The sequence below is a fragment of the Dipodomys merriami genome, unplaced genomic scaffold (genome assembly GCF_024711535.1).
Source record: "Dipodomys merriami isolate MVZ:Mamm:240054 unplaced genomic scaffold, mDipMer1.0.p SCAF_7, whole genome shotgun sequence".
In the NCBI taxonomy this organism is placed as follows: domain Eukaryota; kingdom Metazoa; phylum Chordata; class Mammalia; order Rodentia; family Heteromyidae; genus Dipodomys; species Dipodomys merriami.
Genome location: NW_027206290.1, coordinates 41001743 through 41026145, shown reverse-complemented (window position 1 = coordinate 41026145; position 24403 = coordinate 41001743). Strand labels below are relative to the sequence as shown.

The 24403-nt window shown below is 53.5% G+C and overlaps 1 long non-coding RNA gene across 1 annotated transcript; it reads right to left on the bottom strand.

Annotated features, from left to right (window-relative positions):
- Positions 1–947: 947 nt before the first annotated feature.
- On the bottom strand, positions 948–9005 carry LOC138817133 (uncharacterized). Its single transcript, XR_011368766.1, has 4 exons — positions 8253–9005; positions 7535–7654; positions 1659–1707; positions 948–972 (listed from the first exon to the last, which is right to left on the bottom strand). It is a non-coding gene; the product is annotated as an uncharacterized lncRNA (long non-coding RNA).
- Positions 9006–24403: the final 15398 nt, after the last annotated feature.

Here is a 24403-nt window from a genome sequence, read left to right as displayed (position 1 = left end):
CAAAAATTTGATAGTGCTAACAAAAATCTGCTTCCAGTATGATCAGCAGTTTGCAAATGGGGATTCCATGCCTATAGAGGAGACAGGTCACAGGGGGATTCCCTGCTGTGACCCTAAAATAATTCTGTCCTGCTCAAAATAGCAAAATGGTAAAAAATTGTCAAAATTGTTATATGGGAACTTTCTTCACCTGATAAAGAGTACTGCATTAGAATGAAATTATTCCCAGTTGCTCAGAAATCAGGCAAAGATGTCATCCATTTCTATTCAACCACATAGCAGGCATTTTTGCTAATATAATTAAGAAAAATACAAAGCTTTTATTCATAATATACAAAGAACTCTTAAACTCATGAATAAGACAATAATGGTTTCCCTTATTTGCAATATCTAGTATAGGTATGAGTCAAGCAGAAAAGGTCAGATAATGTGATGTTAGGAAAATGAACCCTTAAATATGTATTTTAATGTTTTCGTTTCTTTCATGCATATGTTTCTAACGCATTTATAAGATTATTTCTTTGTTGCTTTGTATGTCCCTCCCCCACAGTGTAACCCCCGCTTTCACTATATTTGATGTCAGTATAACATGTGGAGGAGATGGGGGCAAACAAGTCGTTTAAGGATTCAGGTGGACCTGTTGCAACAATGAGAAGTACAAAATGTCATGTCAAAACCAGCTTTACAATGTCGGTGTGGGGGGGAGGGGGGTATAATTGGGTGGGGGGAGGGGGGAGGCTGGGAAGGGAGGTGAAGGGTAAACAAAGGAGGAGGCTGCAATGCTTGGTAAGAAATGAATGCACTATCCTGCCCATGTAATTGTAGCCCCTCTGTACAGTATGTTCTCAAATAAAATAAAATAATATTTAAAAAAAAAAAAAAGAAGATACCGAGAGAAGGCAAATAAGTACATCAAAAGCCCATACAAGACTGTTGTAGAAATTCTTCTCAAATGTGTTCAGATAATGCTTTCTGGAATGAAAAGAATGTGAATAATTTCACTATATTGATTCTTCAAATAATAATTTAAAGAAAAAATGCATAAAGAACTTCAGAATTCATGGAATTCTTGTTTTAAGTTCTGTGCATAACACTTTACAAAAAGTATATTCTTTAATTCTAAAAAACACCAATATTTTAACTTTTTACAGAAAAAAGCAACATATGACAAGTCTAAGAAACATATCCAATGTCACCCAGCTAGCAGAAGAGTTTTAGATATTAGTACAGTCACGGGGTTTGCAAATCATGAATTAAATTTGAGCCATGGATTCCGGTTTTTGCTCAGTCTCAATTGTCATTTACACATCAGGCTTCAGAAACACACCAACTCTCCTCTTGCCTCCAATTCAATATTTTGAAAATGAAAACATTCTCCCAACCTTAGTTGATGAGATAGTAACACCATCAAATGACACAGAACACATATTTGCATAGTTTGGAATTTATCCAACAACTGCTGAATAGCTTCTATAAAAATCTATGAAACAGCTGGGCGCCGGTGGCTCATGCCTGTAATCCTAGCTACTCAGGAGGCTGAGATCTGAGGATTGTGGTTCAAAGTCAGCCCAGGCAGGAAAGTCCGTGAGACTCTTATCTCCAATAAACCACTAGAAAACCAGAAGTGGTGCTGTGGCTCAAAGCGGTAGTGCACTCACCTTGAGCTGAAGAGCGCAGGGACAGCGCCCAAACCCAGAGTTCAAGCCCCTAGACAAAAAATAAAAATAAAAAAAAAATCTATGAAACAATTGTCTTATAGCTTTTATAAAAATCTCAACAATAGTTTTATTGGCTTAACACCTTGCTTAAAAGTGTATCCCAAATACCAACCGAATTTACCCTAATTTTTAAAATTGATATAAAATCAACTCAATCCTGTTCTTTTAAGAAATAAATTCTCTTTAGGGCTGGGAAGGTGGCTCAGTGGTAGAGTGCTTGCCTTGTATGCATGAGGCCCTGGGTTCGATTCCTCAGCACCATATAAGCAGGAAAAAAAAGAAATAAATCCTCTTTATGAGCTCCTCACCTCCTGACACATAGCTATTAAATGCAATTCCTCTCATTTTCAGCTCATTCAACTAAGTTTTCCAGAGTTGTTCTGTTACAAAACTGGTTGCAAAGACTTTCCCTTGATTTCCCCAAATGATGGTAGTCATTTGTATAAATGACCTCTCAAAACTTTTAAGGCAATTGAAGAAGGAAATTATAGCAGAAAATTGCATAGAAAAATCTTGAAAATTGTTTCAAGAATCTTTTTCCTTTTTCTTGTCTTTTTTTCTCAGTAGAAGAGACTGAACTCAGGGCCTCAAACTTGCTGGGTAATTGCTTTTGATCTATACCCCTAGCACTTTGTTTAGCTTTAGTTTGCTTTTCAGATAGTCTCATATTAACTGCCGAGACTGGCCTCAAACCATGGTCTCCCTACTTCTGCCTCTCTTATTAACATGTGGCACCCATTTGTTTTAAATATTGAAGTCCCATTATTATATGTTAACCATACCAACAGCAAACCTCCTATGCCTTCCTGTGTCTAGCTCATACGTAGTTAGAATTATAGGCATGTACCACTATATCAAGTTGAATTTTTCTAAAAAGAAATAATCAGTAGCTCTGCTAACAAGGAATTATTCACTAACTTCTCTTCAGTCTCCAGTTCTCTGCCTCTGGAACCTTCTTTCTCATTTTTCTCCTCACTGAACCCTTCAGTTTTGTTCATGCTTTCAAAATATTCCTTTTTAGTATATATTCTTCATGCTTCACATTCCATAGTGATTTTCCTTACCAAAAATACTTGTCTCAGCCAAGAGAGGTGACCCATGCCTACAATCCTAGGCACTCAGGAGGCTGAGATATAAAGCTTTTGGTTGGAAGCCAGACAAATATTTTCTATCTAAAAGGAAACTGGGTGCCACCTAGTAACATATAAAACATTATTTTATATTTGATATAATAATATCTTACAAATTTAAAGTTATTCATTTGCTAACCTTAATAGAAACAAGGAATTAAACATGAATTTATCTCATGAAACCCAAGTCAGCATCTTAGGCAATCTATTTATAAAAAATAAAACTTATTCTGGGTGCCTGGGGCTCACCCTATACTTCTTAGCTACTCAAGAGACTGGTGGTTCAGAACCAGAACAGGGAGACAAAATCTGGGAGATCTTTACCTACAATTAACCAGCAAAAAGCTAGTACTGGAGGTATGTCTTAAGTGGTAGAGCACCAGTTGTAAGCAAAGCAAAATGGGAAAGCAAGAATAAAAGCCCCTAAGTTCAAACACCAGTATTGGCACAAAAATAAATATATAAAATATAAAAATAAGCTGGTCCCCAGTGGCCCACACCTATAATCCTAGCTACTAAGGAGGCTGAGATCTGAGGAAAGTGCTTGAGACTCTTATTTCCAATTAACCACCAGAAAACTGGAAGTGGCACTGTGGCTCAAGTGGTAGAGCACTCATCTTGAGCTGAAGAGCTTAGGGACAGCTTCCAGGCCCAGAGTTCAAGCCCCATGCCTGACCAAAAATGAAAAAATTTGAAATATATTGACAATGGAGTTTTTCAGCTATACATAGCAATGAAATTATGTCATTGATGGGAAAATGGACAAAACTAGAAAACATCATATTAAGCAAAAAATAATTATGCTAAGAAAGTAAAATATTACATGTTCTTGCTTGTATGCAATACCTAGCCATAAAAATGAAAGATAGAAAGCCAGGCGCCAATGGCTCACACCTGTAATCCTAGCTACTCAGGAGGCTGAGATCTGAGGATAATGGTTCAAAGCCAGCCCGGACAAAGTCCGTGAGACTTTTATCTCCAATAAACCACTAGAAAACTGGAAGTAGCGCTGTGGCTCAAGTGGTAGAGCGCTTGCCTTGAGCTGAAGAGCTGAGGGATAGCACCCAAACCCAAAGTTCAAGCCCCATGACCAACCAAAAAAAAAAAAAAGAAAGACAGAAATATAAAACAGGTTCTGTTTGAGGGTGAGTACCACTGGAAGGGGAGAGGATAAAAATATTATTAAAAGAGTATCCTCTTCTAATTATTTAATGTATATTTTATGTTGTAAGAAGAGAATAAAACCTGTTGAAATTGTTTCAAGAGGGAAGAAAAGAGAGAAAGTGATAGAGGGGATGAATTTTGATAGAGTTATATAGTATGCATGTATAGCAGTGAAAAAATCTATCTACTACTAATACAGACAAATACAAAGTGAAAAAAATTATGAAAAGCAGCAGTGATACCAAAATATTTAAACATTTAAAAGTTTGTATCAAACATTGAAGGAATTCTCCAAAAAACAAAATTTCTATAGTAAAATTACTTTTTCCCATTGTTAAAAATAATGAGCTATACTGTGGACTAGTGGCTCACAGCTGTAATCTTAGCTACTCAGGAGGATCACAGTTGAGAGCCTGCCTGGGCAGGAAAGTCCATGAGACTTTTATGCCCCATTAACTACTAAAAACCTAGAAGTGGTAGAGTACTCACCTTGAGCAAAAAAGCTAAGAGACAGCAGTCAGGCCTTGAGTTCAGCCCTACTACTGGCTAAATAAATTACTACAATTTTTAGAAGATAATGAGGTGATAAGGAATATAAGCAGCATTACTGAACATGAATGCTGTAAGATGTGATTATAATAGATTGATTCAGCATGGGCAGAATCCTTAGAAAATAACACCTATGATAAAATGACACGACATCTTGATTGATGTACCCCCTTTCAACATTCTCTGTTCTCTGTCCTCCCTCCTCCGAATACTAGGATTTAAACTCAGAGCCTTGTGCTTATTAGGCAAGCATAAACCTCCTGCCCTTTTTGCTGCTTAGATTATTTCCTCAGATAGGGTCTCTCTGTCTCTCTCTTTCTTGAATTTTAGGCCTATTTTATTTCCATTACAGCATTTGAAGAAGTCTTGTGGGAAATAAATGACGATGCTCTCTATGTCTGATTTCTTGGAACAGAAAGAAGCTTGGCTCTTCCTGGGAAGAGGCCCTAAGCAGCAGCTGCTGTGATTCTGACAACACTTCAATAACAATAACACTTTATCCAACACTTCACCCAAGGTGGGGCCAAGACTTCTCACCCTTGTAGGTCACCCCAGGTCTACTGGCCGAGATCCAGACAGGAGATGATGATTGTCAGGTTGCTGATGAGGAGTGCTCTTGTGGCCCCACCCCCACCCCCCACTCCCACTACCCATGTCCACAGATCACAGCCAGATACTTGGGGACTCTGAGAAGAAAGGGATAGGGCAGTGGTTCCGGGAGCTCACACCTGTCATCCTAGCTATGCAGGAGGCTGAGATCTGAGGATCTTGTTCAAAGCCAGCCTGGGCAGGAACGTCTGTGAGACTCCGAACCACCAGAAAAGTGGAGTGGTGCTATGGCTCAAGTGGTAGAGTGCTCACCTTGAGCTGAAGAGCTGAGGGACAGTGCCCAGGCTCAGAGTTCAAGCCCCACAACTGACCAAAAAAAGAAAGAAAGCGACAGGGCAGCCGGAAGCCAGCTTCTGGCACTTTGGGATGGGACAGAGAGCAAATGGCTGCCACATAGAACAAACTTGCAATCTCCACTTTAGCCCGTGTCATCTGTGGCTCAGAGTGGTGAAGTGAGCTGCCCAGCCACCCAGCAGCACCTGGCTGGGCGCTCTGCCACCCTGTGGATGTGGCCCAACAACTCCATGATGCCTGGGGAACGCCTCACAGACACCCCCATGCCAGGGTTAACAGTATGCTCTTCCAAGGAAGTGGCTCCCGGTTACCCCACCCCTCACTTCCCTCCTCACCCCCCAAACCCATCTCCTCTCCATAAACCTTCATTCTACTGTATCTCCCTAAGCTCTCTCACTTTGAGGTTTGTTTACTTTGTCGGTCCCAGGCTTGAACTCAGGGCCTGGATGCTGCCTCTGAACCTCATTGTGCTCAAGGCAAATGCTCTACCACTTAAGCCACGGCGCCACTTCTGGCTTTTTCACATGATTTATTGGAGATGAGGGTCTCACAGGGACTCTTCTTGCCTGAGCTGGCTTCAAACTGCCATCCTCAGATTTCAGCCTCCTGAGTAGCTAGCATGACAGGCGTGAGCCACCAGCACCCTGTTTGGAAACATTTTTCTCCAGGATTTTTCTGTCTCTGTAACTGCTTTCACAGTCATCCACTGGAAAGAGCTGAGAAAAACAAAGGATTGCTGGCTAAGTGGAAAGGTCAACACACACACACACACACACACACACACACACACACACACACACACAGAGTGCTCAGAGCTGGGTGGGCTGGGGGGTCAAGGAGGGTGAAGCACACACACACACACACACACACACACACACAGAGTGCTCAGAGCTGGGTGGGCTGGGGAGTCAAGGAGGGTGAAGTTATTTCCTGGGAGGCAGCTCAGGGGCATTTTTTAAAACACATCCTGGGCCCAACCCAGATGGAAGTGAAACCCACACTTGTGGGCAAAGGGGGAGCCTGGTGGTGCTGACCGGCTGGTGTGGTCTAGTCTGTGGGAGAGTCCTGAGAGCCCGCCCACGGAGAGCGTTTTCAACCATGTGATGGGGGCATCTTCGGTGCCAGTGACTCAGCTGGGAACTGGGGCCGGGTGGGTGGAGTCACCCTCACCTCCAATCTCCTCAACCCTCAGAGGATGGCCTCCTCCATGCTGGGTCCTGCCTGCTTCCAGCAAGTCTCCATTGTGGAGATACTGACTTTCCACCATGCCAATGGGTTTGGCTTCCTGCCGCCCCTGTGCTTTCTGTATCCGGAGTCAGAGATGACTCTAGCTCCCATTCACCAGAGGGTCCCTCTAGCATTTTTTTTTCTTTTTTTCAGGGGGGAGGGTGTCCGGTCATGGAGCCTGAACTCTGGGCCTGGGTGCTGTTCCTCAGCTCTTCAGCTCAAGGCTAGCGCCCTACCACTTGAGCCACAGCGCCACTTCCGGCTTTTTTCTTTTTGCTTATGTGGTGCTGAGGAATCGAACCCAGGGCCTCATGCATGCAAGGCAAGCGCTCTACCACTGAGCTAACTTCTCAGCCCTCTAGCATTTTCTTTTATCTTTACCTTTTTTGCCAGTCCTGGGCCTTGAACTCAGGGTCTGGCCATCGTCCCTGAGCCTCTCGGTGCTCAATGCTAGCACTCTACCACTCAAGCCATAGCGCCACTTCCAGCTTTGTCTGCTTATGTGGTACTTGGCAATCGAACCCGGGGCTACGTGCGCACTAGGCGAATTGCAACCCCTCCAGCATTTTCCACCCACCATCTGGCCAGAATTGAGCCACAACTCAGACTTGGGAGCCCCAGCTTGAGGATGCCCAGAGGCATCGAGGTGCTCCCTGTGGCCAGCCGTGCCACCCCAAGGAGCCATGGGGTGGGAGTGGGGGGGCTCACTTTACAGTAAAACTGATCTAACGGTTTGGAGAGGGCTGTGCAGAGAGCCTGGGTGCCTTCTGCAGGGCACATGCCCAGTACATGAATGCCAACATCTTCTGCCTTCTTAGCTCTGCCTCTGTATGGGCCACCCACCTTTCTCTGTGCCTCTTCTCTTCAGCTGTCTCTGCTGGTGTGCAGAACTTCAGGGAGAATGCTCCCAGCCCCTCCCATCTCAATCGATGAGCCCAGGGCAGTGTGTGCCTGGAACCCCAGCTTCGTGGGAGGAACAGGGAAGAGGATCGTGGTCTGAGGTTGGTCTGAAGCAAACTAGAAGACCCTACCTGAGTAGTCTGTAAAATCCCATACTCTTGCTCCCCTCCTCACCCATTCTGGACTACAGATCAGTCTCTGCCCTTCTCAGCCACTGCACGCAAGGTTCCCTCCTCCTGGGATGTCCTTTCCCAGCGTTGTTTAGAGAACCAGCTCTTACTCTCTGGGTTCCCTGCCACCCTATTCGGGGCTTTCCCTGACCCTCTCAAATGCAGGAGTGTGGGCTGGGATGTAGCTCAGTGGCAAAGCACTTGCCTAGCAAGTGCAACGTCCTGGGTTCGATCCCCACTATCAAAAAAGAAAAGACAAAAAAAAATACAGTTAAAAAAAAATCAAATGCAGGAGTGTCTCTCTGCCATACACCCCTGCTTTCCTACACTCCCTCCCTTCCTCCCTCCCTCCCTCCCTTTTATCCTTCCCTTCCTCCCACCTCTCTCTCTCCTTCCTTCCTTCTCTGCTAGTACTGGAGCTTGAACTCATGGCCTCACAGTCTGGATGGGCTTGTTCATGTAAGGCTAGTCCTCTACCACTTGAGCCATACCTCTACTTCTAGTCTTTTGCTGCTTAGTTGGAGATGAAGAGTCTCTTGGAGTTTTCCCCCGGGTGACTTCAGCCCTCAACCCTCAAAGCTCAGCCTCCCAAGCAGCTGGGATGACAGTGTGGGCCGCCGACACCCGCTCTGCTCTGCCGTCCATACATCCCCACACCTTCTCTTTCTTGTCCATCCTGGGGCTTGAACTCAAGGCATGGGACACTTCCCCTGAGGTTCTTGTGTTCAAGGCTAGCGCTTTACCACTTGAGCCACGGCACCACTTCTGGTGTTTTTCCTGTGTCTGTCGTACTGAGCACTCGAACCCAGGGCCTCATGCATGCTGGGCACACACTCTACCACTGGGCCACCTTCCCAGTCCACATTCCCACACTTCGTGCCGTGAGCCAGTTCAGTTGCTTGTTTACTACCTCTCTTGCCCAAGCACGGGGCCTCTGTCGGCCTCGCTCCCTCAGATCTTCTGGGTTTGGATGGAGTCTGGCCGGGTGGGTGCGCGGGCGCATGCGTGGTGGTGAGGGCCTTCACCGGTTAACTCGCGGTGCAGAGTCCCGGGCGGCTGCAGGACGAGCGCCCTTCGTCCTCGGCTAGTGCCCGCGCAGGCGCCTTCTCACCAGCCAGAGTGCGCGGGGGAGATCTCGGCGTCTTCCAGTCCGGCGTCGGAGGTCAGGCCCTCCCTCACGGTCCAGACCCGAGCCCTCCCGGGCCTGGCCGGGCCTCTCCCTCCGCCCAGACCCAAGCCCTTGCCCGCCTCACTTCCTGCGCGGACCCCGCCGCTGCCGGGGGCGGAGGCGCCGCGTCCCGGGAAGAGGCTCGACTAATAAACCCCGTGGTCGTCTCTCCCGGGCCGCTGGGTCCGCGCGGGCCTGGCCAGGATGGGGCGGACCCTTTCAGGCTGGACCGGAGTGTAAACTGAGGCAGGGTCCCCACGCCGCTTTAAACAGGGCAGAGTCGGCCCGCAGGGCGGGGCTGGGAGAAGGGGGGGCGCAAAGGGCGCGAGGCGAGCGGGGCCGGGGGCAACGCGGGGACCGGCGCGGGGGCGGCGACGGCGCGGGGGCGCGCGAGCAGGGGGAGCCCCACGGCGGGCACTTCACCTCAAGTAAGGCCGCGGCCGGGGCAGCCCCGAGTCCGAGGCCCAGGCGAGCGCGGCGGAGATGGCGCGCGGCCGGGGCCCGGGTCCTCGAACTCCGAGTCCGCGCGTCCGCCGTGGCAGCTCCCGCTGCTGCCGCCGCTGCTGCCCACCGTGCCTGGAGCGGCCGCCCGGCGGGCTCGCACCCACGACGGCCTCATCGGGAACCCCGATCTCCGCCTCTCCCCGCCACCCCTGTCCCGCCTGCGCCTCCCTTGTGCCCCGCAGGCCGGCCGGGCCCCGCCCCGGGATGGGATGGGGAGATGGCCACCGGAGGGGAGGGCACCGGTGCCCACCGGCCCAGCTCCTTCGCCCGAACCCGGGCCGGCCTGCGGGGCGGGTCCCGCGGCCTTGGCTGCGTGGGGATGTCCCGCCGTGCCCACCCTGGGTCAGGCGCCCTCTGCAAGAGCTCCGCCCGCACAGGCGGTGTGCGGCGGGCCGGGCGCCGAGTCTGCGGGCCGCACCCAACCTTCCACCCCCACCCCCACCCAGCCCGCCCCAGCCGCCAGTGTCCGGGAAGGGGAGAGGCGGGGCTGGGGGAGGGCGCCCCAGAGCCTGGCCTGAGCTGCACACCGCACCAGTCCTAGTCAGGGCCACGCCCGCAGCCAACGCCTCAGGCTCTGCCTTTTGACTGGGGGGAGGGGGGGCTGGACGCAGAGGACTGGCCCCAGCTGCGGGATCCTTTCCCTGAGGAGCCCAGAAAACCCCAGTGCGGAGGGGAGGGCGCTGGGGTCCAAGCAGAGGTGAGAATCCAGGAGGAACCCCCACCGGGCCTGCCCCCAGCTGTCCACAGTTTCCACAGGCTGTCACCTTTCCAGCTGTGCCACACACACACACACACCGGGCCTGCCCCCAGCTGTCCACAGTTTCCACAGGCTGTCACCTTTCCAGCTGTGCCACACACACACACACCGGGCCTGCCCCCCAGCTGTCCACAGTTCTCACAGGGTGTTACCTTTCCAGCTGTGCCACACACATACACATACTCACCCGGCTTGTCCCCAGCTGTCCACAGTTCTCACAGGGTGTCACCTTTCCCAGCTGTGCCACACGCATACACACACACACACACACCTGGCCACCACCCAGCTGTCCACAGTTCTCACAGGGTGTCACCTTTCTAGCTGTGCCACATACACACACACACACACACACACACGGCCTGTCCCCCCAGCTGTCCACAGTTCTCACAGGGTGTCATGTTTCCCAGCTCCACCAACTTCTCCTGGTGCTCCTGGTCCATCCGGGCTCCTGGTCCTCCCCAAGAGTCCCCAGAGTCGCCCGGATGCATCTAGGAAGGAAGTGGGGAGCCCGTCCATGGATCCTTTAGGACCCCATCCGTTTCCCCAGCACAGGAGACCCACGGTCACACGTGGGTGATCAGACGCCCCTCCGAGGGCACGATGACTGCCTGCTTGTTTTCTGTCCCCGGCTCAGAGCAGCCACCTGTCTCAGGACCCCTCCAGCCAGCATCCTGGCCTAGGGTTCTGGCAAATGGGGAGTCAAGGCTGATTGTTCCCAAGGGGAAGGGTCTGGCTCTGGCGAAGGGCAGAGATGGGGTTCTGTGTCATTAGAGCGGTGCTCCCCTTGGGTGGGAGCCCCAGCTCTGCCAAGGGAACGGGGAATGGGAAACTGTGCTTCAGCTTGTAGATTCTCCCAGATGAGGAACAAACTAACTCAGGTACTTCTCTGTGTGTGTGTGTGTGTGTGTGTGTGTGAGAGAGAGAGAGAGAGAGAGAGAAAGAGAGAGAGATCATCTTTCTCCTCTTACAGCCTCACTGTGCTCAGGTGAGTGATCAGTTGGCAGATTGCAGGTGTCTTTTGTGGGGGGAGGGGAGTGGGAGAGTAGGGAGAAGAGAACGGTATGGAGTTCAGGGTAGTGAGTGTCTTATTGTCCTTCATTTGCTATGATGAAAAGATATTTAAGTTAACATTTCTAAAAAGACTAAAATCATAATGTGTGTGTGTGTGTGTGTGTGTGTGTGTGTGTGTGTGTGTGTGTGTTCTTTTTCCCTCAAAGCCAAGTAGGAGCCAAGCCACAATGTTTTTTTCTCCTTCACCATTTCATGGCTCCTTCAAGGAAGGTTTAAGTAGACGTTCCTTTCCACCTCTTTCCACATCTCTTTCCCCTTTCCTGTAGCCCCCAGTAGCCACGGGCCTGCGTGGGTCTCCCCTAGGAGGCCTGTGTGAACCCCAGACCAGAGTGGACACCTGTCCTTCTGTCCCCTGAGGCTGGTGAGGTGGGTGTGACTACAGCCGCAAGCTTCCAGCCAGACACTCTGCTTTCATCTGTAGAGTTGGAGCTAATTCAAGGGTTGGGAACGTGTCTGCCAAACCATAACTAGGGAATGAGATGGGAGGAAGTAGGACAGGGGCTGTGAAGCTATGAGGGTCTTGGGAGGGGGTGGCGAACGGGGTGACATGGCAGATGGTTCAACACGACAGCCAGTGCCTTTCAGCTGCCCTGGTCCCTCCAATGCAGGTGGGTTTCTAAAATCAACGTTGGAACTGTGCATCAAGGCATCGGGGTGGCAGTCCTCAAGGGGAAAGAGGAGGACAAGACCCCTTTGAGGATCAAGTCATGGTCTCATGACTGTCAGCCAGTGGGAAGGACCCTGGCTCCTCCAGTGGCTGGGTTTTAAGCAAGTGCAAGCTTGGGCAGCTGTGATTTCTGAAATCCCCATGGCAGTGGGGCTGTCTCCCGGCCTACCTCGTGAGAAACCCAGGCCCTCCTCAGATTGAGACAGACAGAGGACTCATTCTTCAGGTTTTTGTTTTTGCTTTTTTTTTTTTTTCAGTCTTGGAACCTGAACTCTGGGCCTGGATGCTGTCCCTCAGCTCTTCAGCTCAAGGCTAGTGCTCTACCACTTGAGCCACAGAGCCACTTTCGGTCTTTTTTTTTCTGCTTATGTGGTGCTGTAGAATTGAACCCAGGGCCTCATGCCGGCAAGGCAAACGCTCAACCACTGAGCCACCCTACCAGCCCACATGCTTCAGTTTTGAGGCTGGGGGCTGAACAACTCCCTTTTCCCATTACGATTTGGGTCAGCGTTTCAGACAACGGGAAGGCCATGCATATGTCTCGTAAGCATGTGTAAGCGCACTCGCATGTCTGGGGGTAGGCTCAGAACAGACTGGTTCTCACCTGCTTTTTCTGACCTTAGTGATCAGGTCTGTACTACAGGCCAAGACGTCCCCCGCCCCTTCTCCGTTTTCCACCTGAGTCTTCTCATTTTCCCTGTCTCCCCTTCCTTGGATCTCTTCATCTTCATGCACACATAAGCAAATATGTGTGTATGTCTACATAGACAGAGATGTCCATATATGTCTATGTATATATGTATGTACTGTGTGTGCATATATATTGGCCACGTCTTATACACCCCACATCTATGTGCCCATCCTGGACTGCCTGCCTCTTTTGTCCTCTGTGTTGGGTCTCTGAGCTCTGTCCTGTGATCACTAGCCTAGCACTGGGTGGAGCTACCTGTCTCCCTCCTACGCCAGTTTTGCTCCACAAGGGGCCCCTCATTCCTCCTTGGCTGGGTATGGAGAAGGGAGGGGTGAGGAATGTTACTCCTGAATGGACGCCCCTGATAAAGGCCCATCATGGGGCGCCCATAAGTCAGGCTGTGGTGAATGGCAAATGACAGGTGTCCATCTGGGCCTCTGAGTTCTCATGTCTATATCCTCAAGCTCTCCCCCTGTGGCAGGGAGACGACCTCATACGTGTGGGTCCCCCCCCCCATCTTTCCGATGATCTGCTGAAGCTTTAGCCATGGGGGGGGGGCAGCGCTGCTGGGTACTCACAAGCCTCCAGTGTTGAGGATGGGAGGAAACGCCCTTTGGCTACTTGTCCCTGCTTTGGACTTTGCCCTTATTGGACACTTTACCCTGGTTGGCTATGCCAAATAAGCCCTAGAAAGTGGGGAGGGAGGAGCTCATATTAAGATGAGTCCCCTTAGACTGGGAGAGCAAGTCTCCCTCCAGATTATTTGGTCATAGATGACATCCGCAAGGAGAGACTGATCCTGGAGTGAAGTTTTCCCCCCATTAGAGTGAGTGAGTGGAGGTCAGTGTTGGTTCCCTTCTCCCCTCAGCTTGCATGCATGAGGGGTGGCACCGCCGGCTCTCGGTGCCCTGGTGTGGACGGTAGACACTGTCCCTCCTGCGAGGAGGAACTTTAGAGACATGTTGGGTGTTAGGTGTGAGTCTTACTTACATGGTCAGATCCAGAGCTGACCCTCTCCATTGGGACAGCCTTGCTCAGTTTCCCCAACAGATAGCAGCATCCTCTTGAGAGGAGAGGATCACCAGGTGAGGGTGGCCTCTGGGAAGCAGGGATAGCCAGGACAGCACATGAGCACCCATGAGCTCAGTGCCACAGCCTCAGCCCCTCACTGCTCACTGACAGTCTCCCCTCAGTGCCTCCCCCGCCCCCCAGCCCAGTGTGGCTCCACTTTGCTCTTTCTACTCTGCTATTTCAGCATGCTTTTCTCCTCTAACCAAAGCCTCTCCACTCCAGCTGTGGGCCGGCCACCTACTCAGCCTATTCTCATCCACCCTGGAGGAGGCCAGTTCTAGGAGGACCGGCTCCCGCCCTGCCCCCAGACCAGCTACACTGTGGAAGAGGGTACAGGGCTAATAATGGCCTTCCACTCCCTCCCTCCCTCCCTCCCTCCCTCCCTCCCTCCCTCCCTTCCTTCTTTCATGTCCTGGGGCTTGAACTTAGTGCCTGGACACTGTCCTTGAGCATTTGTTGTCCAGACTAGTGACCTACCTGTTTGAGCCACAGCTCCATGTCTAGCTTTTTGGTGGGTTCGTTGGAGATAAAGGTCTTGTGAACTTTCCCACCAGAGCTAATGTTGGACTGCGTGAGACACTCAGATCCCAGCCTGAATGGCTGGGATGGCAGATGTGAGCCTCTGGGGCCTGACTCGCCTCCCATTTCTAAGTCTGGACCAGGCCACTCACCTGCCTTACGTAAGAAGCCCTGGCTGTGCCCATCAGAAAGAGGGAAAGTGCCAAAAGTCCACTGCTACTGGAGGAAGGCCTGGAGGCAGATGGTTCTGTCAGACGTGTAGCTGCCCTGTCAGGGGCCCAGGGGGCCAGGAAGAAGCAGGTGGGAGAGGCTAGATCCCAGGTGTTTGGGAAGGAGAATAGGCCAAATATGTGGGAGGTGAGTGAAGGCCCCCAGGCTGTCACTTTTCCCCCTTTGGGCCTCAGAGGAAGTTCCCCGTACTGATGCCAGGGCCATTGGCAGGAGGTGGGCCACAGTGCTGGCGGAGGATTTAGAGTTCTCTAGATTGTGCTGTGATTCTAGAAAGAAAGGTGACAGGGAAGAAAGCTAGGGGGCTTATTATTGGAACCCAGAAGCTGGATCTTCTCAGCTCCTTTCTTTTTCCAGGCCTAGAGGACTTTAGAGGAGTCAGACATTCTAGGAGCCAGATGGTTCCCGCTGTGTGGACAAGACAGGTGGGGCAGGTGGACTAGGGGATTGGGGTTTTCAAGAGCTTATTCTTCTGGGAGGCCTGGAAATAAATAGGTGGGCCCAGTCCCTGTCTGGCAGAGTAGCATGGCCTCTTTCACCCTTCCTTTTTCTCCTCCAGACCCATTCCCACTCTGTAGATTTCACCCAGGGCCTCCCTGGGTGAGGACCAGGAGTTGAGGCATTGGGCCTCCATGAGACTCCTGGTGGATGCTGCGACCCCGCGCATGACCTGGTCTCACCCTCAGCCGGTCTCCTCATGTGGTCGGCCGGCCCCTCCCACGAGTTCTGAGTCTGCCTCTGATGGGGAACTGTGGGGGACGGGCATCCCCCCCATCGGGTTCTGGATTGTCAGGGGGTGGTGGACACTTGTCCCCCTGTGGCCGACATGCCGCTTTTTCTGGTGCGATGTGTGCTTATTGGGCCTGCAGGAGGGTGTTGACGGGTCCTGTCTCCGTTACCCCCCAGTAGGTTCTGGGAGGGCCCTCTCAGATGTCATATGCCCAGGCTTCCCTGCCCTCTCATGCCTCTTCCCCACTCCCTGTGTTGCCATCACCTGGAGTCCATCCTCCCACACCCCTCAGTGTGGGGGCTCTGTCAGGGGAAGGGCCTGCGGATAAGTCTCCCCATCCCTGCCCTCTCATGCCTCAGGAGGGCCTTGGGCCTGACTATGCCACATAGGCCCATGTGGCCTTCCTGCCTTTGGCACTCAAGTAGGGGTAGGGGTGCTGTCCCTCCCACCCATGGACTGTCAGCCTGGGTTCCCACTCTGCTCTATATGAGCCTCGACCCTTGCCCATGGTACTGGATTCGGTGTACTGTGACCTCAGACCCCCACACCCTGCCCAGTTGTCCTTGTTGGTGGGGCTTTAGCGAGGGCAGTCATCTCTGAGACATTGATAGGGGGTCGAGGTTGTCCGAACCAGAGCCTGAGTGATGGCCTGAGGAGGGTGGGCTATCCTGGCCCCGGGGGTCCACTCTGCTCAATCTGAGCCTCAGTCCTTGCCCATGGCACAGAGTTGTACAGTGAACACAGACCCCCCCCCCCTCCTGCCCTGTGGTGTGGCAGGTGGGGATCCTGTTGCCCTCCCATTGTAGCCTTTAGTATTTGTCTTCCTCCTCACTTTAGGTGTGCTCTTTTCCCATTCCCGTCAGGGAGTTCCCAGATCTCCCAGGCACTTAGTTCTCTGGGCTCAGCTTCCCAGCTATGCTCTGTGTCTGGGTCTGGGTCCCTCTTGGAAACTACGTTCCTGGGCTGCTGCCTCCCGAGTGCCGTGTGTGGCCATTCTCGCCTTCTTCTCCGCTGGTTGTGATCAGTGTTGTGAGTTGGTGTGCCTTTCATGGCCCAGGCCCTGAAGACTTTGGGATCCTCAGTTGCTGGATGGTATCAGTGGGTAGCACGACTGCCTCCCTCGGAGGTCCGTGTGCCCACCCCCAGTGCAGTGACTGTACAGGGAGGGCCACGCCCCTGACCTGCGCCGGATCCCACACCGGTCCCATGGTCCAAGCAGCCCTCTGTGCCCCAAACTTCTGGTTGCCACTCTTGCTGTCTTAAGAGGTGAGATGATCTTTCCTGGTCATTTCTGCCACCGGTGTACTGGTCTGGGCTCACAGGCTGGCATTGGCTGGCACTGGTTCAGGCCTGATCGCTCCTGGTTTAGAGGAGTTGTGAGTAGGGCAGACAGATGAGGTGCCAAAGCAGGGAGTCTGTTGGCAATGAGGGCCAAATCTTAGAGTCCTCTCTTTGCTGTAATGGGTACAGAATATTCTTGGGAGAAGGCTGGCTTGGGAAGGGCCTGAGTTTGAGGCTGGGATTATGGCAAAAGCCAAGTGTCTCTCTCTCCCAAGTGAAGGAAAATGTGGCTCCTTGTCTGTCACCTTCTGAAGGTCACTGGGAAAGAAGACACCAGCCCTTCCCAAGCCTCAGTCCTGGCCCCCGCTGGCATGGACAGACCTTGCCAGCAGTTCTGCTCGCCAGCAATACCTGGCAGCCTGGCAACCTGGCCGGCTTGTGGGCTGATGGGCCGCCATTAGCACTGATGCCTTACAGCCTGGGAGTCAGGGCAGCAGCAGCGTAGCTTCCTGTGACCCTGCAGTCAGGAGGAACTGAAGGAGGAGGCCACAACCCCCTACTTGAGGATCTCAGGCAGTGGGCCTGACAAACAGGCAGACACATGGAGGGACCAGGGTAGGGAGAATGGGGGAGCGTTAGGCAGACAAACTTAGAAGCTTAGATCATAGATGGGAATCCCTTGATATCTGTTAGCCAACTATGAATTTCTGGTAAGAACAGGAAACTCTACCCACTCCATGCCCATTTCCTCAATTCAGTTGGAATAATGACTCAACCTGCTTTGTGGGGGGTGGGGGCTGGTTATGGGGCTTGACATAAGGAGCCCTATGAGAGTTGGCATGGTCCCCGATTTCCATCATCTCTGGGACCTGCCTGGCTTCAACGGGACACTACTAGGACAGGAAGGGTCAGGTATGTCCAGTCCCAGCCAGAAACTAGCTAGTGGGCTTTCTCTTCCTTCGTGTCCGTTCTGGACCCTCTACTCTTAGTACTTTGTACTCGGCTCCACGATTTCTGAGTCATTTGGAGCTTCTCCTGGTGGAAGGAGAAGCTTCTGTAATTGTGGCCTGAGGGGGCTTCTTGGAAGTACAGGCTGCTGCTTAGTTCAGGGAAGAGAATATAGAACAACAACAAAAAAAACACCTTTTCTCGGGGTCTCTTCCAGGTAACAGCATTGAAGTCTCAGAGTCCTGAGGTCAAGAGAGGTTCTTTGATTCAAAGAACTAGAGTGCTTTCTTTGGAGAAGGCTACTTTAAAGCAGCCTGTGCATTCACTGGACACCCAGGGATTCATATGGAGTGATAGGGATTCAGGGGGCTCCTATCTATAACTGCAGGTCCCAGCACTTCAGGAGAGCCTAGGATTTGTGTGTGAGAAAGAGAAACTTTGGGGGGGGGAGGGAGAGGAAAGGAGGAAGGAAGGAGGGAGATGGAGAGAGAGGGAGAGACAGATAGACAGTCCTGGAGCTTGAATTCAGGGCCTGAGCACTGTCCCTGAGCATTTGCTTAAGACTAGCAGCACCACTTCTGGCTTTTTTGGTGGTTAATTGGACCTAAGAGCTTCACTGCTTGGGCTGGCTTTGAACCACAACCTTCAGATCTCAGCCCTGAATAGGATTAAAAGCATGGCCCATAGGCTCCCTTTACTGCTGAACACTGGAGAAAGGCTTCCACTCGTGTTTAGGACCCCTCGTGCCCCTCCAGTGTTTTCCAGACAGTGTGATTTCTTTCTCCCCCCTCTCCCTCAAACTACCCTATCTCAGGGTGCTGTGGAAGGTGCTTATGGTTTTTACCTTGATGTAGTCCTGCCAGTGGTGGGCTTTATGGAAGTTCTCCATAGCATTGGCCAGTCTCTGAGGGATACAGGAAGACCAGAAGATGAGAGAGGCTGCTGCCCCACGGCTCACCCTTCTTATTGCCTTTACTTTATTTTTCTTGGGGCAGGCTGGTTCAAGGCCTCTCTTGCCCTCATCCCACCCTGCCCACAGACGATTCCAGTTTGCTGGGAGAATGTCTTCCTGATCCCAGAGAAGGCCTGCTCAGATAGCCCCAGAGGCTTCTCCGTGGAACTCCTTACACTACAGCATCTCCTGCTGAAAGGATGGCTGGCGGGGTTGCCCTCTACAAATCAGTGTCATTCTCCGTGGCTAAGGATAGATCCTCACAAATTACTGTGTCTCTCCCCAGAAGTGCCGATAGCTCACCAGTGCCCTCCGAAGCCTGCTGTCTCCTTATGGCTTCTGAGCTCTCTAGCCACATGAGCTGGTTTCTTTTTGTCAGTAATGGGGCTTGAACTCTGGGCCTGAGCACTGTCCCTCAGCTCTTCAGGTCCAGGTGAGTGCTCTACCACTTGAGCCATGGTACCACTTCTGGTTTTCTGGTGGTTCATTGGAGATAAGAGTCTCACGTACTCTCCTACCTAGGCTTGCTTTGAACTGCCATCCTCAGATCTCAGATCTGAGCCTCCTGAGTAGCTAGGATGACAGGTGACGGCACCTAGTGAGCCCTGTCCATCTTTTGGCCCTGGTTCTAGTGGCCTCTACTATTGAAGTCTCTGGGCAGAGTGTCCTTGAGAGCACAGCTGTGTACCCGTCTGTGCCACATCTGTCACTGGACCTGCTACGTGTGGAAATGGGGCAGACTCGGCCCCACTGCTCAGAGATCATGGTCTGCAGGAGAAGGCATCACATAATTGGGCAGGAGTGGCTGAGATGTCAGAGCTCAGGGCTACGGGTACCGGGTGCCTCAAACAGGTTTGTATACCTGTTCCTGTGCCTGCCACAGTACAATTAGATGAACATACCCAAGCATGGTACAGAAAAGTAGCCAGACAAATCTGGGTCAGGCCGGGCCCAGGCCTGGTCCTCAGCACTGCGTTCAAGTCAGTAGGGCCATAGCTGTGGTCCAGAGGTCCACCTTGCCCAGTGGTCCTTCCCTCTGGCCTCCACATGCAGAGGACTACCCTGTCACTGGGCCTCCACCCCAGGCCGGATTCTTCACTCTCCCTCACCCGAGAGCTGGTGGTGTGGGGCCTGGGGAGGCACCGCACGGCTGTACGGCCCAGAGGCTGTATGGTTCTTCATCTTCACTCGTTCTGGCTGCCCCTGCTGCCGAGAAGACCCCAAAAGCTTAGAATAAAAGGCCCTGAATTCACGGAGTGCAGATGTTGAGATGTGAGGTCCTGGGGGCTCAGGAGGGTGGAAGCTGTGATGGGGGCGGGGTTTCGAGGCAGAAGCCAGGGCTACCCAGCCTGGAGCGGCACCCACCCTATTGGCTGAAGGTGGATCACGCATGTCTCAGAAGGGGATTCACAGCACAATCTAGAGAACGCTAAGTCTTCTGCCAGTACTGTGGCCCACCTCCTGCCGATGGCCCTGGCATCTGTACGGGGGCCCTCCTCTGAGGCCCAAAGGGGGAAAGGTGACAGCCCAGGGGCCTTCACCCACCTCTCACATACTCGGTCTATTCTCCTTCCCACTTAGGTTTCTAGCCTCTCCTGCCCCCTTCTTCCTGGGCCCCCTTGGCCCTTGGCAGGGCAGCTACACGTCTGACAGAGCCGTATGCCCCCAGGCCTTCCTCTAGTAGCAGTGGGCTTTTGGCATTTTCCCTCTTTCTGAGTTCCAGTCCCCCTGTCAGGCATTGGCATAACCAGGGCTTCTGAGGTAATGCAGGTGTCCCCTCCCGGGGTTCACACAGGCCTCCTAGGAGAGAAGTACACAGGCCCAGCAGCTACTGTGGGCTACAGGAAAGGGGGAAGAGAGAGGTGGAAAGAGGTGGAAAGGAGCCATGAAACGGTGAAGGAGAAAACAAAAATTGTGGCTTGGTTCCTACTTGGCTTTGAGGAATAAAGATGAAGACAAAGACCACAACAGAACGCACACAGAGAAGTGCCTGAGTTAGTTTGCTCCTCATCTGGGAGAATCTACAAGCTGGAACACAAAGGTTCCCATTCCCCGTTCCTTTGGCAGAGCTGGGGCTCCCACCCAAGGGGAGCACCGCTCTAAGGACACAGAACCCCATCTCTGCCCTTCGCCTGAGCCAGACCCTTCCCCTTAGGAACAATCAGCCTTGACTCCCCATTTGCCAGAACCCTAGGCCAGGATGCTGGCTGGAGGGGTCCTGAGACAGGTGGCTGCTCTGAGCCGGGGACAGAAAACAAGCAGGCAGTCATCGTGCCCTCGGAGGGGCGTCTGAGCACCCACGTGTGACCGTGGGTCTCCTGTGCTGGGGAAATGGATGGGGTCCTAAAGGCTCCATGGACGGGCTCCCCACTTCCTTCCTAGAAGCATCCGGCGACTCTCAGGACTCTTAGGGAGAACAAGGAGCCCGGATGGACCAGGAGCACCAGGAGAAGCTGGTGGAGCTGGGAAACATGACACCCTGTGAGAACTGTGGACAGCTGGGGGACAGGCCGTGGGGAGGGGGCACAGCTGGGAAAGGTGACACCCTGTGAGAACTGTGGGCAGCTGGGGACAGGTCAGGTGTGTGTGTGTGTGTGTGTGTGTGTATGTCACAGCTGGGAAAGGTGACACCCTGTGGAAACTGGACAGCTGGGAGCAGGACCGGTGGGGGTTCCTCCCGGATTCTCACCTCTGCTCGGACCCCAGCGCCCTCCCCTCCACATTGGGGTCTTCTGGGCTCCTCAGGGAAAGGGTCCCGCAGCTGGGGCCTGTCCTCTGCGTCCAGCCCCCCCCCCTTCTCCCCCCAGTCAAAAGGCAGAGCTTGAGGCGTTGGCTGCGGGCATGGCCCTGACTAGGACTGGAGTGGTGTGAGGCTCAGGCGGGCTCTGGGGCGCCCTCCCCCAGCCCCGCCTCTCCCCTTCCTGGACACTGGCGGCTGGGGCCGGGGTGTGTGTGGGGGTGGGGGGCGCAGCCCGCAGACTCGGAGCCCCGCCCACCCCACCCCACCCCGCCTCGTCCACGCCCGGGAAGAGGCAAGGGTCCGGGTTGGGGAGGATCGCGGGAGGCAGGGTCGGGGTCGAGGTGGCGGGGGGGGGGGGGGGGGGGGGGGGGGGGGGGGGGGGGGGGGCCGGTAGGTATTTGGGGGGCGGGGTCTCGGGGGGCGGGATCTAGGGGGCGGGTCCCGTGGGCGGGGTCGCGGGGGCGGGTCCCGTGGGCGGGGTCGCGGGGGCGGGTCCCGGGGCTGTGGCGGGGTCTCGGGGGACGGGTGCCGGGGCGGGGTCTCGGGGGCGGGTGCCGGGCGGCTGCTCACGCGCGCTCCCGCGGGAAGGTGTGGGCAGACGGCGGCCGGGGCGCGGCGAGCAGTGGCGGCGGCAGCGGGCGCCGGGCCGTCATGGCGGGCGCGCGGGCCCGGAGTCGGGGCCGCGGGCAGGCCGGGAGCCACCTCCGCCGGGAGGCTCCGCGCGTCCGAGCGTCCAGCCGGCAGCGCTATGATCGCCACGCGGGGCCGCGGGGCGCCGGGGTGGGCCGGGGCGGGGCTGAGCGCGGCCGACCTCGCCGCCGCCGCCGCCGCCGCGCTCCCCCCGCCGGGACTCGGGGCCGTGCCAGATGTGCCCCCGCGCCCCTCCGCGCTCCCGCCGGGACCCCGCTCCGACCCGTCGGCCGCCCCACATGGGAGTGCTCGCCTGGCTCTCCCTCCGCCTCGCCTCTGCTCCAGGGCGCCCAGCCGCGCATGCGCACCCGCCCTCCAGGGCCACCGCCTCGGCCCCGCCCCTCCTCCCTCGGCCCCGCCCCTAGCGCTCCGACCGACTCCGCCCCGAAGGCTTCCAAGCCAAGGCAGAAGCAGCCTCACCACAGCCCAGCGCCCCCAACCCCAGCACCTGCCGGGGATGGAATCTGCCCGCAGCCCCACCGCTGCGGGAGACTCTCCTCCATCCACCTCCACCCCCACACCAAGCCCGCGTACTGAGACCCCTGTGTGTGCGCGTGTGATTGTCAGGGACACCTACCTCTCAACTCAGCACACAGCACACTTTAAAAAACAGCACAAAACACCCTGTGTAAAGGACTCAACACAGTGTGCCCTTTGAAGGACTCAGCATAAAGTACCCTGTGTAGAGTACTCTGCACACAGCACCCTAGATAGATGACAGCTCACAGCTCCCTGTGTGAAGGACTCAGCACACAGCACTCTTTGAACAACCCAGCATGTACTACTGTCAAACACTCAGAACATAGTGGCCTGTTCGATGACTCAGCACAGAGCACCCTTTGAAGGATTCAGCACAAAGTACCCTGTGTAAAGGACTCAGCACACAGAAGCCTTTGCAAAATCCAGGACATCCCATTCTTCTCAAGGATTCAGAACATAGCACCCTTTGGAATGACAGCACACAGCTCCCTCTGAAGAACTAAACACAAAGCACCCAGTGTAAAGGACTCAGCACCCTTTGAAAAACTCTGCTGATTCATCCTCATGGACTCAGCACATAGAAATCTTTAGTACGTCTCAACACACAGCTCCTTTGAAGGACTCAGCATAAAGCACCCTGTGTAAAGGACTTGGCACAGCCCCTTTGAAAAACTCAGCATGGCCCACTCATCTAAAGGACTCAGCGCATAACACCCTTTGGGATGGCTCAGCACACAGCACCCTTTGCCAGACTCAGCACAAAGTACCCTGTGTAAAGGACTCAGCACAATGTGCCCTTTGAAAAGCTCACTTTGTCCCTCTCTTCTCAAGGACTGAAAACATAACACCCTTTGGGATGACTCAGCAAACAGCTCCCTTTGAGGGACTTGGCACAATGCACCCTGGATAAAGGACTGGGCCCACAGCACCCTTTGAAAACTCAGCCTGTCCCACTCTTCTCAAGGACTCAGCACATAGCACCCTGTGGAAAGGCTCAGCACACAGACTGTTTAGGGTGCTTTCTTCAGTATCACCGTTCTTTCAGTAGCACTTCACAAATGGCACAGGCTTACACTTTGCTCTTCTGTGTTCTATGGCGGAGGTCAGCTGTGGGGCTTGAACTCAGAACTGGGGGGCGCAGTCCCTGGGCTCTTTGGCTCACCACGTTGAGCCACAGCTCCGCCTTTGGTTTTGGATGTGTTTATTTGACAGGTCGGGGCGTTCGGGGTTGAGGGGGGGGAAGGCTCTGAGCTCGGCCTGGAGCTGACCTCTCCCTTCCTTGTGCCCCTGGGAGCGGGCCTCCTGGAGCTCTCTCCGCCCCCGATGGAACAGACCTGTTTTGGAATCAGCCCTCAGGGTGAGCAAGTCAGCTTGGCACCGGTCACTTCCCCAAATAGAACTCTAGGGGGCGATAGTCCCCCACAGAGGCACGGGACCGCATGTCCTGAGTCTGGCCACCAGGGGAAAGCAGTCGCCCCACTGTAGGGCTTGCCTTTGCAAGCTGTGTTTACTCTTGCTTCCCTGGGGCCCCCATCATGTTCAAAGCCACCCTGGACAGGAAAGGCCTTGAGACCCTTACCTACAATTAACCACCGAAAAGGCAGAAGTGGAGCTGTGGCTCAAGTGGTAGAGCACTAGCCTACCTTGATTGGATTGTGGCCTCTCCAGGCCCTTTGGGGCTCCTTTTACAGACTTGCCAAGATGCCTTCATAAAACATCCCATGCTGGACACTGGTGGCCCACGAGTGTCATCCTAGCTACTCAGGAAGCTGAGATCTGGAGGATTACAATTCCAAGCCAGCTTGGGCAGGAAAGTGTGTGAGACTCTTATCCTCGATGAACCCCCAGAAAAGGTCCTGTGGTTCAAGTGGTAGAGTGCCAGTCATGAGGAAAAGACTCAGGGACAGCGCTCACAGCCAATAACAAGAAGGAGAGGCATTGCATTGGCTTTGGGGTTGGCATGGGCCAAATATAATTGGAATTTTCAAGTGTGCTAAGATAAAGCAGTACCTCCTTTAGTCCTGTGCTCCTCCATCTCATCTCACCCCCTGGCCTTGGCCTGGCTGCGGGTCAGGATGGCCCTGGTTGGACAGGAAGGCTCCAAGGAGGAAGATCCCAGAGCAATCACCTCACCTCCTTTCACCC